Source organism: Lathyrus oleraceus, chromosome 3 (assembly GCF_024323335.1).
Source record: "Lathyrus oleraceus cultivar Zhongwan6 chromosome 3, CAAS_Psat_ZW6_1.0, whole genome shotgun sequence".
NCBI lineage: Eukaryota > Viridiplantae > Streptophyta > Magnoliopsida > Fabales > Fabaceae > Lathyrus > Lathyrus oleraceus.
Window position 1 is genome coordinate 497,787,239 of NC_066581.1, and position 15,862 is coordinate 497,803,100.

A 15,862-nucleotide genomic window follows, 5' to 3' on the forward strand; every position below is an offset into this window, starting at 1 on the left:
TGAAAATGATTTAAAAACGAAAGCAAGAGGGTGAAAAGGATTTGAATACGAAAGCTGGAAGAGAAGATGAAGATTCAATCTGAAAACAAAATCTACAATTTGAACAATCAATCATAGAGTATAAATATAGCACCACATACTGAGTCAACAAGTTACATATGCCTACATGTCATGCCACGTAGACACTACTTAACTTTTTTTGACAAAAACTAACGGAATGGGCCATTTTCGGTAACAAAATGTTAGTTAAGAGACTACTTCATAATATTTTTTAGTTAAGCTACCCAAGCAAAACATTTAATTAAGTTAAGGGACCTGGGGACTAATTATGCCAAATATTTATTTAAAATAGGTAAGACGTCCTATCACCAACGTGTTACTCAATTTATTATTCTAAATTATTTATTACAATAAGAGTATAAGATGTTCTATTATCAATATAAGGTTAACATGCATTAACGATTTCAATTTTTTTTTTAAAAGTGCAAAGTTGAAGCTTATATTTCTAAGTTTAATATATTTTTTAAAAATAAAATTGATTAATAAATATCAACATTTTTTTAAAATATTTTTTTTATAAATATAATCACATTGTTTACACACACACACACACACACACACACACACACACACACACACACACAGATACGCACGCACGCGCGCGCACACACACACACACATACACATACTCAGGGGGTCATTTTTTTCTATGATGATAGACTTGTTTCGAGTAGGATCCCGATGTTATTTATGTAAGGAAAAACGTCTTGACATCCTGACTAAAGAGAATGTGTTTTTTCTCTTAAGCAAGTTCTTCGTGTGAGAGTTAATTTCGCCGGTGTGAGGCAATGTTCTTTTTTGTTGCGCCTGCCTCTGGTGTTTTGGGGGAAAAGGAATTTTTTTGTGATTGTTGTTGGTGTAAGCCCTAGAGGCCAATACTTTTGGTACTTGTATCGAATTATTTATTGATAATAAAAGGCTTTTTCTTTATTATGTTTGTTTAATAAAGTCCCTAGGATAACTAGTTTGTTTAATGTATCAAGTATGACTTAATCATGAGATCACATTAAACATAAGGACATTATTCTTAAAGTATCCCTAGTCGAGCTTTATTGTGAAGTGGGATAACATTAAAGCATTAAGACTATTATGTATATAGACTGATGATCACATCTCATGGATCATGGATAAGGAGTTATCAAGTCTTAAACATAGGTATGAATATTAAGAGTAATATTTATACTGGATTGACCCGCTATGAGAAAACTATATAGAATGTTATGCAAAGTGTCACAAGTTACTCTCATGGTGATAATGGTGTATACCACCCTTCGACCTGAAACCACTATGGACCCTAGATGTAGAGTCGAGTGCTTTATTGCTGATCAAACATTGTCCGTAACTGGATAACCATAAAGACAGTTGATGGGTACTCCACGAAGCATGCTGAGGAACATGAGTGACCTAGATGGAATTTTCCCATTCTGCATAACAGGATAAATGTCTATGGGCCCAATATTAAACTGGACAAGGATGACACGGTCTATGCCTTGTGTTCAATATAGACATAAGGGCAAAAGGGTAATTATATGCATAAGTATTATCACAGAAGGATTTGTCAGATCAGATGACATTTTCGTGTCTTGGGTAGCAGTGATGTGTTGCTAGATACCGCTCACTATTTATTATGTTAAATACGTGATTTAATATAATTGTCAATGCCGCGAAAACTTACAAGGTCACACACAAAGGACAGATTGATGAGAGATAGAGTAACTAAGGAACACCGTAAGGTACGACGCACTTAAGTGGATTGTAGAACATCGTAAGTTACGATGTACTTAAGTAGAATACGAAATATGGTAAGGTACCATGCGCTTAAGTGATTTTGGGCATATTATAAGATATGGGCCACATACACTTAAGTGAGCCTTTTAGCTTGAAGCCCACACAAGTGGTTCTATAAATAGAACCCTTGTGCAGAAGCATTAATTGCGGTTGCATTTTCGTTTTCTCTCTCTCTCTCTCTCTCTCTCTCTCTCTCTCTCTTACTCAAAGTCTTCATTCGTAGCAGCTAGCCTTGAGATTGAAGGAATTTGTTCGTGTGGACTGAGTAGAGGCGTTGTCGTCGTTCAACGTTCGTGATCGCTCCGTAGATCTGCATCAAAGGTTTCAATCGTCACAAGAGGTAACTATTCTATCACTGATCATGCCCATTCGTAAGGATCACTAAAGGAGAAAATTTTAATTTCCGCTGCGTTTTGGATCGCCAATCTCCTCCAGTGGTATCAGAGCCACTTACGAAACCATGCATCGGATAGCTGTTTATTTTCTGTATTAATATGATTAAAATACATAATGAATCAAAGAATAAACGAATAATTAAATTTGGCATCATGTGTGTACGATTTGGATGATTGATGTGTTGGTGTAAGCCCTAGAGGCCAATAATTTTGGTACTTATATCGAATTATTTATTAATAATAAAAGGCTTTTTCTTTATTATGTTTGTTTAATAAAGTCCCTGGAATAGATAGTCCGTTTAATGTATCAAGTGTGACTTAATCATGAGAGCACATTAAACTTAAGGGCACTATTCTTAAAGTATCCCTAGTCAAGCTTTATTGTGAAGTGGGATAACATTAAAGCATGAAGACTATTATGTTTATAGACTGATGATCACATCTCATGGATCATGGATAAAGAGTTACCAAGTCTTAAACATATGTATGAATATTAAGAGTAATATTTATACTGGATTGACCCGCTATGAGAATACTATATAGAATGTTATGCAAAGTGTCATAAGTTATTCTCATGATGATAATGGTGTATACCACTCTTCGACCTGAAACCACTATGGACCCTAGATGTAGAGTCGAGTGCTTTATTGTTGATCCAAGATTGTCCGTAACTAGATAACCATAAAGACAGTTGATGGGTACTCCACAAAGCATGCTAAGGGACATGAGTGACCTAGATGGAATTTGCCCATCCTACGTAACAGGATAAATGTCTATGGGCCCAATATTGAACTGGACAAGGATGACACGGTCTATGCCTTGTGTTCAATATAGACATAAGGGAAAAAGGGTAATTATACACATAATTATTATCACAGAAGGATTTGTCAGATCACATGACATTTTCGTGTCTTGGGTAGCAGTGATGTGTTGCTAGATACCGCTCACTGTTTATTATGTTAAATGCATGTTTTAATATAATTGCCAACGTCGCGAAAACCTACAGGGTCACACACAAAGGACGGATTTATGAGAGATAGAGTAACTAAGGAACACCGTAAGGTACGGTGCACTTAAATGGAATACGAAATATGGTAAGGTACCACACGCTTAAGTGATTTTGGGCATATTATAAGATATGGGACAAAATACACTTAAGTGGGCTTTTTAGCTTGAAGCCCATACAAGTGGTTCTATAAATAGAACCCTTGTGCAGAAGCATTGAGATGACTCTTGCATTTCGTTTCTCTCTCTCTCACTCAAAGCCTTCATTCGTAACAGCTAGCACTGAGATTGAAGGAACCCGTTCTTGTGGACTGAGTAGAGGCGTTGTCATCGTTCAATGTTCGTGATCGCCATAAGAGGTAACGATTCTATCACTGATCATGCCCATTCGTAAGGATCATTAAAGGAGAAATTTTAAATTCCACTGCACCTTGAATCGCAATTCTCCTTCATGATGTTGACAATGCTTCGGAATCGATATTATTATGGTGAAGCAGCGATACATCGATCGTCCATAGGTTACACAATTGAGATCGATCAAGTTATATATATGACATAAATAATCCTAATTCAAAGTACGGTATATATGATATACTGTTTCTGTTTCGTTCATTCAAACACTTAATGGTTGTTTTCCTTTGAGCGATCAATGGTCATTTGCTTCGGAATCCGACATTAGTATGGTGAAGCAATGACCTGTTGATCAATCATACTGAATCAACAATCGAGGTGTGTTTGACGGTCTAAAATTGGTGCATTAGGGTTAGTGACGGCACAAGAGTTGTGCCGTCAAGGAGTTGTGAATTGAGGGCTTGTTGGATCACGTCAGTTGACTGTTTCAAAAGCGCCGATTTTGGCCGCGTGACGTTTATCATGGGCCTGTGACGATCATAACAAGCTGAATGTGACGGTCGTAACATGCTTTGTGACGGTCGTCACATTCACAGATCCAGAATTCTATGCGTTTTTGTTATTTTTGGGCGCATGACGTTCGTCATGGGCCTGTGACGGTCGTAACAAACTGGACGTGACAGTCGTAACATGCTTGTGACGATCGTCACATTCACAGAATCAGAATTCTCGGGGTTTCTGTTTTGTGATTGCGCAAGAGTTTTGTTGATGCAAAACGATGTCGATTTCAAATGAAACCCCGTTCCCGCTGACCGGGCAGCGGACCCCCGGCTAACTTTGCGTAGTGTGATCGATCACCGAAATTCAATTTGGTTTTAATTAATTAAAATAATTAAAATTAATAATAATAATGTGTTTATTATTATTGGCTTGTGGTGATCAGTTATGGCCTTAGCTTTCCTTTATTTTGTTTTGGGTTTTTAAATACGACTTGCGAGTCGTGCCTCTCCTTTTAATCTCTTAATGTAACTTCTTTTCTCATCTCAATCCCTCGTTTGTAAAACGAGTTTCTTCTGTAATTTAATGTTATGAAGAAAGAGAAGAATTCAATATCAAAAGAGGACAATGTTATGAAGAAAGAGAAGAATTCAATATCAAAGGAGGACAACCTTGAAGATCTTGCTTGGAGAAGCTTAGATCGTTATTAGGTTAGCTTAGGTTCTCTTTGGGAGAACAATTGCGCTAGGGGCCATAACTGTTTCATTATGTATGTTGATGCATGTGAATGTATGTTGATGCATGTGAATATATGTTGATGCATGTAAGAGACGATTTATATGATAAATAAGCCGGTGAGATCAGAACAATTGCAATTCCTTCAAATTAAATATTAAGTTTATGCTTTCCAAGTTTTAGCACTCATCAAGACTAGTATCAGATAATGTAGGTTTCGCCTACGTGAGGTGCATGTTCTATATTAGTAAGGCGCAATGGGATAATTGTAATATCCAATTGCTAAAACAATGGGTCAAACTTAACTAAACAAATTATAATAAGATTATTATATGTTTAGAAGCAAGAGTTGGAAATGATCCATATGATGGATTGGAATAAGGAGTTATTCACCCAACTGAAATTTTCGAGAGTTGTATTAGATACAATTGGAAGGAGTTCCTACCTAAATAACCTAGTTTTGTGTAATCCGCATACGCGGACTTAGAACAAAGTGAAATATGGATCTCGGCCCACTAGAAAATCTTCCAACGGGATTTTCCGAATCAAATGATAAGGGTCATTTGTTTTGAGTAAAATAATGGGAGCATATTTAATTAAAGGCATAATCAAATACGTTATTGATACTTATATTTTCATTAATTCTTATGTAGATTACCATGACTACAAACACCTCTAACAAAATTTTGCGATCAATCCTTGACAAGGAAAAATTGTCTGGGACAAATTTTCTGGATTGGCACCGAAATCTGAGGATTATCCTCAAACATGATAGAAAGCTGTATGTCTTGGAGAAACCTGTTCCTGAAGAGGAACCTCCTAGTTCTGCACCTAAGGCAGAAAGAGATGCTTACAAGAAGCATGTCGATGATGCCAATGAAACTGCTTGTCTCATGCTGGCTACCATGAACTCAAAGTTGCAAAAGCAACATGAGAACATGGCAGCGTTCGATATGATCGAACACCTGAAGATGCTCTATCAAGAGCAAGCAAGGCATGAAAGGTTTGAAGTTTCAAAAGCGCTTTTTCAAGGCAAGTTAGTTGAGGGAGCCCCTGTAGGTCCCCATGTGCTCAAGATGATTGGGTACATGGAAAACCTTGAGAGGTTGGGTTTTCCCCTCGGAAACGAACTTACGACTGATTTGATCTTGCAATCGTTGCCAGATAGATTCAGTCAATTTGTCCTAAATTTCAATATGAATGATATGGATAAATCTCTTCCTGAACTGCTAGCCATGTTAAAGACTGCTGAGCAGAACCTGAAGTCAAAAGGGAAGTCCATTATGATGATCGAAAATTGAAAGAGACAACAAAAGGCCCACCAAGCAGGGTGATAAAGGGAAAGGCAAGGAAGTTGCCAAACCCAGACCCACTGTTGCTGCTTTGAAGCCTAGTGGAGGCATAGCAAAGGAAGGCACCTGCTTCCATTGCGGTAAGACCGAACACTAAAAGAGAAACTGCCCAAAGTACCTGGAAGATACGAAGAATGGAGTAGAGACTTCAACTTCAGGTATTTTTGTTATTGAAATAAATTTATCTACTTCTGCATCATGGTTATTGGATACTGGATGCGGTTCTCACATTTGTACAAATGTGCAGGGGCTAAAAAGAAGTAGAGATTTGGAAAAAGGTGAAGTTGACCTACGATTTGGCAATGGAGCAAAGGTTGCTGCTTTAGCCGTAGGAACTTATGTATTGACTTTACCTAGTGGTTTAATAATTCAGTTAGAGAACTGTTATTATGTACCTGCAATTAGCAGGAATATTATTTCCATTTCTTGTTTGGACAAGTTTGGTTTTTCATTTATAATAAAGAACAATTGTTGCTCAATTTATTTGAATGATATATTCTATGCTACTACACAAATGAGCAATGGACTATATGTCCTTGATCTCGAAATGCCTATTTATAAAATTAATACTAAAAGGATGAAATCTAACGAGTTAAATCCAACTTACCATTGGCATTGTCGATTAGGCCACATAAATGAGAAACTCATTTCCAAACTCCATAAAGATGGACTCTTGGACTCTTTTAATTATGAATCATATGAAACATGCAGATCTTGTTTAATTGGAAAGATGACAAAGTCTCCATTCACAGGAAAAGGTGAAAGAGTGAATGATCTTTTGGGCCTCATACATACTGATGTATGTGGACCACTGAACATACCAGCCAGAGGAGGTTTTCAGTACTTCATCACATTTACTGATGATTTCAGTAGATATGGTTATGTGTATTTAATAAAACACAAATCAGAGTCCTTTGAAAAGTTCAAGGAATTCAAGAATGAAGTACAAAACCAACTAGGTAAGAATATTAAAACTCTTCGATCAGATCGAGGTGGTGAGTATTTAAGCCTAGAGTTTGATGACCATCTGAAAGAGTGTGGGATTCTATCCCAACTTACTCCTCCTGGAACACCCTAATGGAATGATGTATCTGAGAGAAGAAATCAAACCCTGTTAGACATGTCCGATCCGTGATGAGTCGCGCCGATCTTCCAAACACCTTTTGGGGACATACACTATTGACAGCAGCTTACACACTTAACCGTGTTCCATCCAAAAGGTTGAGAAGACACCATATGAGATATGGAGTGGTAAGAAACCACATATGTCTTACATGAAGATTTGGGGTTGCGAAGTTTATATGAAAAGACAAGTTTCAACTAAGCTTGAGCCCAAATCTGACAAATGCTTATTTGTGGGGTATCCTAAAGAAACAAGAGGGTATTACTTCTACAATCCTTCTGAGGGCGAAGTGTATGTCGCTCAAACTGGAGTTTTCCTAGAAAAAGATTTTGTTTCCAAAGGAATCAGTGGGAGGAATGTAGAGCTTGAAGAAATTCAAGAATCACAAAGCATTGATACACCTATAGAGGAATTAGAGCAGGAAACACAAGTAGTTGTGGAAGAACAACCTGCTCAAGTAGAACAAGACCAACGTAGGTCAAGTAGGATACGTCAACTACCTGAGAGATATAGATATCTCATAACTGATCAAGGTGATGTATTACTCATGGATCAAGATGAGCCTGTGACCTACCAAGAGGCCATGACTGGTCCCGAGTCTGAGAAGTGGCTAGAAGCCATGAAATCTGAAATGGACTCCATGTACACAAACCAGGTTTGGACCTTGGTAGTGCCTCCTGTAGGAGTTAACCCTATAGGATGCAAGTGGGTCTTCAAAAAGAAGACTGACATGGATGGTAAGGTACATACCTATAAGGCAAGACTGGTTGCAAAAGGATATAAGCAAATTCATGGGATTGACTATGATGAAACCTTTTCACCAGTTGCAATGCTTAAATCTATATAGATTTTACTTGTTATCGCTGCATATCATGATTATGAAATATGGAAGATGGATGTCAAAACTACTTTCCTTAATGGGAATCTTCTTGAGGATGTGTACATGACACAGCCTGAAGGATTTGAATACCAGAAGAAGCCCAAAAGATATGTAAGTTACAAAGATCAATCTATGGATTGAAGCAAGCTTCCAGAAGCTGGAATCTTTGTTTTGATGAAACAGTAAAACAATATGGATTCATCAAGAACAAAGATGAGCCTTGTGTCTACAAAAAGGTTAGTGGGAGCATGATCGTTTTCCTGGTATTATATGTAGATGACATATTACTCATTGGAAACAATGTCCCTACCCTGCAACAAGTAAAGTCTTGGTTGGGGAAATTCTTTTTCTATGAAGCACCTAGGTAAAGCAGCCTATATATTAGGAATCAGAATCTATAGAGATAGATCACAAAAACTGCTTGGCCTAAGTCAGAGTACATACATAGACAAAGTGCTGAGACGCTTTAATATGCATGATTCCAAGAAAGGATTCATACCTATGCAACATGGCCTGTGTCTATCAAAAACACAATTCCCTTCAACTAAGGAAGAAAGGGATCACATTAATAAGATTCCATATGCATCGCAATAGGATCTATCATGTATGCCATGTTATGTACTCGACCAGATGTCTCGTACGCTTTAAGTGCAACGAGTAGGTACCAATCTGATCCTAGTGATGCTCACTGGGTAGCTGTCATGAATATCCTTAAGTATTTGAGAAGGACTAAGGACTCATTCTTGATATATGGAGGTCAGGAAGAGCTGGATGTAATTGGATACACCGATGCTAGCTTCCAGATAGATAAGGGTGACTTTAGATCGCAATCTGGTTATGTGTTTTGCTTAAACGGTGGCGCTGTGAGCTGGAAAAGTTCAAAGAAAGATACAATTGCTGATTCTACAACCGAGGCCGAGTATATTGTTGCCTCAAGTGCAGCAAAGGAAGCTGTTTAGATCTAAAAGTTCATTAGTGAACTTCGCATAGTTCCTAGCATTGTGGATCCCATTGGTCTCTATTGTGATAACAATGGTGCTATCGCACAAACTAAGGAGCCTAGATCTCACCAACGATCCAAACACATACTTAGGTGTTATCATCTCATTCGAGAGATAATAGACAGAGGAGATGTGAAAATATGCAGAGTACCTACACTTGACAATATTGTTGACCCACTGGCAAAGCCTCTTGCGTAGCAGAAGCATGATGGCCATACTAGATCTATGGGCATTAGGGGTATGCCTGATTGGCTTTAGCGCTAGTGGGAGATTGTTGGTGTAAGCCCTAGAGGCCAATACTTTTGGTACTTGTATCGAATTATTTATTAATTATAAAAGGTTTTTTCTTTATTATGTTTGTTTAATAAAGTCCCTAGAATAGCTAGTCCATTTAATGTATCAAGTATGACTTAATCATGAGATCACATTAAACATAAGGACACTATTCTTAAAGTATCTGTAGTCGAGCTTTATTGTGAAGTGGGATAACATTAAAGCATTAAGACTATTATGTATATAGACTGATGATCACATCTCATGGATCATGGATAAGGAGTTATCAAGTCTTAAACATAGGTATGAATATTAAGAGTAATATTTATACTGGATTGACCCGCTATGAGAATACTAGATAGAATGTTATGCAAAGTGTCACAAGTTATTCTCATGGTGATAATGGTGTATACCACCCTTCGACTTGAAACCACTATGGACCCTAGATGTAGAGTCAAGTGATTTATTGCTAATCAAACATTGTCCGTAACTAGATAACCATAAAGACAGTTGATGGGTACTCCACAAAGCATGCTGAGGGACATGAGTGACCTAGATGGAATTTGCCCATCCTACATAACAAGATAAATGTCTATGGGCCCAATATTGAACTGGACAAGGATAACACGGTTTATGCCTTGTATTCAATATAGACATAAGGGAAAAAGGTTAATTATACGCATAAGAATTATCATAGAAGGATTTGTCAAATACATGACATTTTCGTGTCTTGGGTAGCAGTGATGTGTTGCTAGATACCGCTCACTATTTATTATGTTAAATACATGATTTAATATAATTGCCAATGCCGCAAAAACCTACAGGGTCACACACAAAGGACGGATTGATGAGAGATAGAGTAACTAAGGAACACCGTAAGGTACGGTGTACTTAAGTGAATTGTAGAACATCGTAAGGTACGGTGTACTTAAGTAGAATACGAAATATGGTAAGGTACCATGCACTTAAGTGATTTTGGGCATATTATAAGATATGGGCCACATACACTTAAGTGGGCCTTTTAGATTGAAACCCACACAAGTGGTTCTATAAATAGAACCCTTGTGCAGAAGCATTAATTGCAGTTGCATTTTCGTTCTCTCTCTCTCTCTCTCTCTCTCTCTCTCTCTCTCTCTCTTACTCAAAGCCTTTATTCGTAGCAGCTAACACTGAGATTGAATGAATCCGTTCGTGTGGATTGAGTAGAGGCGTTGTCGTCGTTCAACGTTCGTGATCGCTCCGTAGATCTGCATCAAATGTTTCAATCGTCACAAGAGGTAACTATTCTATCATTGACCATGCCCATTCGTAAGGATCACTAAAGGAGAAAATTTTAATTTCCGCTGTATTTTGGATCACCAATCTCCTTCAATTGTATCCTTACCCTCACTCTTGTTGGTCTATGCAAAGATTGTTTTAGCCAAAATTTGCCAAAGGGGGAGATTGTTAGGTTTGGTATATAGTGATTGACTGCATTTTGGAAAAACAAGTATTTTAGTCAGATGTTGAACATGATGTTCTGACATGTTGGTTCAACATTGGAGTATGACATGTTTTAGTATCCTTTAAGATTTGTTTCCTTTTATGAGACATATGAAGATACACTGAATATTTAGTTCATGAAATTTGTGAGTCAAGTAGAGCATTTTCTAAAACATAAAAAGACTGTTTTTCCTTGACTTGTTTACGAAGTAAAGGTGTCAAAACATTTTAGGAAACCTCTGATCTGATTGAATTCAAATTTGCAGAATATTATGCATAGTCCTTGGACTTGCTGTGAATCAAGCCCGAAGCCCATATCGTTCAAATGCTATTTATAAATCGGTTCTAAACCTAAAAAGGCATCGAAGCAACACTGAATATTGTCTATGTTAGGGTTTAGTGTATTTGAATTGTGTGACTGATTCAGTATCTCCTTGATACTTGAATTGGACCTAATTTATTGAGTTGTAACTGTCAATCCCACGAAAGATTTTAAGCAAGAGTGGATTGTGTTTTCTATTATAAGTTGTTGTCTTTGTTGTATAATTGAAGGGAAGTGAAAGGGGTCTCATATCCAGGAGAGTCTTAGATAGAAACGTCCACGGGTAGAGATTAGGTGAGATGTTTGTAAAACCTGAGGTTGCTTAGAACTTCAAACTAATTATGTGTTAGCAGATTTTCTTCTTGGCTTGATAGTCCCTATATGTATGTGACGTTGCACCGAACTGGGTTAACAACTGCCTGTGTTCTTTTCTTTCGTGCGTTCATTTAAATCCTATTATCGTTTGTGGTGTGACTATATGCTGACCCTGGTGGCGTGACATCATATACGACATCCAGGATCTGCTTACCAGAATTTCACTTAGTTCACAAGTTAAAGGTTCCACGATTTATGTAAGGACCTCGACATCAAGTTGAATTACAACTTAGTGAAACAACCACAAATAAAGGAGCAAGTCAACTCATATAACAAATTTATCCTTAGCGCAATGAAGAAAAATGGTTGATCAGGAGAATGAGATTGCACAGAGGAACTCTTAAAAGTATTTTGGGTGTACCACATTAAGTCCTAATCCTCAACAAAAGAAACACCTTTTAAGTTATTCTATCATTTTTTATATGATGATACATGTGGAACTCACATTAGCATCAATCCAAGAAGGAATTTTTTAAGCTCTATGTGTTTTTTAATAGGTATAATAATTTTTTATGATGAAATATTGAATGAAGAAAAATCATCGTGAGCATCACCAAGTAAAAAAATTGAAGTAAATAAAAGAGTGAGAAGGTTCAGATGTTTGACACAAGAGAATCAAATGCTAAGAACAATATTAAAATAACAAATATTTATGCAAAAATTTTGCCAGGTGATCATGTGCTTTATTTGATTTTATCTACCTAGGATCATTAGTTTGAATTATTAAGTGTGTTTCTCTCGATATTCTGAAATGATACACATACTTAGATAACTTTTATTTCAAAACTTCATCTTTTTTTTAACTTTTCTGAAAAAACCTTTGGGAAATCCGTTTTTTTTAATTAAGCATAATTTATTAGGTAATTGATAATGAAGAAAATTCAACATATAATTCATTATGGTGGTAATGTAATCGATAATGAAGACCTTGTAATCAATTATAATTTGGATCCAAGAAAACAATTTCTTATTTTATAGGTTATAATCAATTATGGCCTCACCATAACCGATATGGTAGGGACTTGTGAATTTTCAAATTATTTCCTTTTTTGTGATTCTACTGTAAAACGAGATCTTATGATAATTTTCAAAACACATAAGATATCTGAATATTTATCATTCTCTCACTTTCTCTTTGTTCTTAAAATTTTCATATTCACTTAGAATTATTTTAGTGCTAAGAGAGATAAAGAATTAGTAAGAGTTTTTCTTATTTAATTGCAGGTTAACCCTTTTGTGCTATAATTGTAAATTAAGACGGGGTTGTCATCTTGAAACTCTAATACCATTATAAGGATTGAAAACTGAACCTAGGATAAAAGTTTGGTATAATTAAGAAGGTTGTGGGTTAATCCTATGTCGAAAGATATGTTGTTAGTGGTACTCTTAAAGGGAATTTCTTGGGAGTTGGAGTAAGCCTCATGATTTAAGTTCATACGAGTATAATTTCTATTGGGTTATTTATTTTTCCTTATCTCTTATTATTTATGTTTCTTACTCTTCAACACATAATTTCTGCTTCTTCTCTTTTCTTAAAATCAACCAAGTAAGAATAACATTTTAAAAAAAAATTGTTTTTTTATCAAGATTCATTACTTTTTTATGTTTGAAGTCACTTAGGTAACAAATGACATCATAGTATAACTCTTGTTTAAAGATTTATTGTCTCATGAGGTAGGAAGACTACAAATGAATTCTTAAATAGACTTTCACCTTTGAATGGTGAAGGGTATGCTTATTGAAAAGAGAAAAGATTTTTTTACTGAAGGAATGAATTATGATATTTGGGGCGTTGTTAGACATAGTTCGTTTGTCCCCTATCATAAAATTAATGATGTAGTGTGGACAAACCAGGAAATCTCTAGACCTAAGAGGATAAAGAAAACAAGAGCAATACAAAATGAAACATATAGCTATTATCACTATCACTTTAAGTATGTATGAGATTTTCTATTTTTCACACGATAAAATTGCCAATGAAATGTGTGACACTTTCAATTTACCCATGAAGGAACAATCGAGGTAAAAAAGGGCTTGAATGAACATATTAACCTATGATTACGAACTGTTTAGAATCAAACCTGAAGAAAATATTAAGAGAAAAATGGTTTACCCGTATTGTTAATCATTTTATAACTCTAGGTAAAAAAAATCAAAATGGGGTTTAATTAAGAAATTTCTTAGATGTTTGAATCGTAGTTGACAACCTAAATTCACTGCAATTTATCAATATATAAGTTTATCTTTTATGAGTTTGGCTTTTTTTGGTAAATTAGAGGAACCTTAGATTTAACTAAACCCTCTTGCTAAAAATAAAGAAGGCGATAAGAAAAATAAATGACTTGCACTAAAAGCTATAGATGTTGAGGAAATGGACTCGGAAGAAGAAAACTACCAAAATGAAAGCGATGAAGACATGGTTCTTCTATTTTGCAACTTCAAAAAACTCCTAAAGCACGAAAAATAACCTTCACACTTTCAGAATAAAAGTAAAGAAAGAACATTATTTGTTCCAACTTGTTTCTAATGCGGAAAGAAAGGTCACGTAAAGTTAGAATATCCTTGGAATCAAAGAAAATATAAATGATACAAAATACCAACAAACAAACATTCACAGAGAGCTTGCATTGCATGAGATTAAATTTACATAGACTCCTCTGATGAATCTAAAAAAGAGGAAGAAACTCACCAATGTCTCATGACAAACCACGAAGAAAATGATGTAAAAAAATCTAACTTTTCAGTTTACTTAAAATGAGTTAATGAGTTCTTTCTCATATGTAAAAAGCTAAATAATGAATCAAGTAAATTAAAATATCTAAACTGACTATTTCTTTTCTTGAAAAAGAAAATGAAAAACTAATAGAAAAAATATGTTGTCCTAGAAAAAAAAATCTCTTTTAATTCAAGATTTCCCATCTACTTCTTCTAATATGTGTGATAAATCTATCAAGTATGCAAAATGTGATATTTTAGAAAACAAAATTGAACATTTGTATAACATACTTGATAAATTCACCAAAGAGGAAGATAAACTTAATATCATTTTAGGTAAATAAAGAAGATCTTATAATAAAGTTGGTTTAGGATATCAATCTGAAAAACAATGCTAGAATCTTTAAAACATGTTTCCATGCTAATAGGACATATAAGTGTAATATGCCTAAATGTACGTATTATGGTAAAAATTATAAAGAAAAATCATAATTCTAATATGAAATGGATCTATAATTCTTCATCTAACTTCTTAGAGAAAAATCTTTAAAATGACATGAAATGGGCTCTTAGAAATATTTTTTATTCCACTAATGCAAGAGGATCCAAAAAAATTTGGATACTAAAGGTCAATAACTTAAGTTGTGATACATGTCTGCTTTATAACTTGAACTTAAAATGATCTTGATAGTGGTTGTTCAAAGTATATGACCAGAGATAAAAATATCTTCTTTTTTCTTACTCCTAAGAAATTAGACTTTGGTTTTTATGGTGATAACAAAGGTAAAATTAATGGTTCTGGTACTGTTGGTAAAAGTCTTAAGGCTAAAATAGTTTATTGGTCCCTATAAGTTAGTGAGTTTTTAATTTTGGTCCTTGTAATTTATTTTTTTGGTCTGAGTCCATATATCTCACTTTTTGTGTCAGTTTTAGTCCCTAAAGTCAAAATTCACAGGAAAATTTGCAGGTTTCCTGCGGATTTTACTTTTAGGGACTAAATCCAATACAAAAATGAGACATGAGGACTCAAACATAAAAAAAGATACAGGGACCAAAATCAAAAACTCGCTAACTTATAGGGACCAAAAGACTATTTAAGCCAAGTCTTAATCCTACCTTTGATTTATTTTGATTGTTGGAAGTTTATAACATAATCTAATTAGTAGTAATTAAATTTTGTTATTTAGATAAGGGAGTATGGTTTAATTATTCTATATACAAAGTCTTTAAAACTCGGGAAAAAATGCTAAATTTTTTAAATAGTTTTTCCATGCTAATAGGACATATAAGTGTAATATGCCTAAATGCACATATTATGGTAAAAACTGTCACATCTCTTCATCTGGTTTTATAAAAAAAACACGATTCTCATATGGAATCAATCTATAATTCTTCATCTCAATTCTTAGAGAAAAATCATGAAAATGACATAAAATGGACTCTTAGAAATAATTTTCACCCAACTAATGTAAGAGGATCCAAAAATATTTGGATATCAACGGTCAAA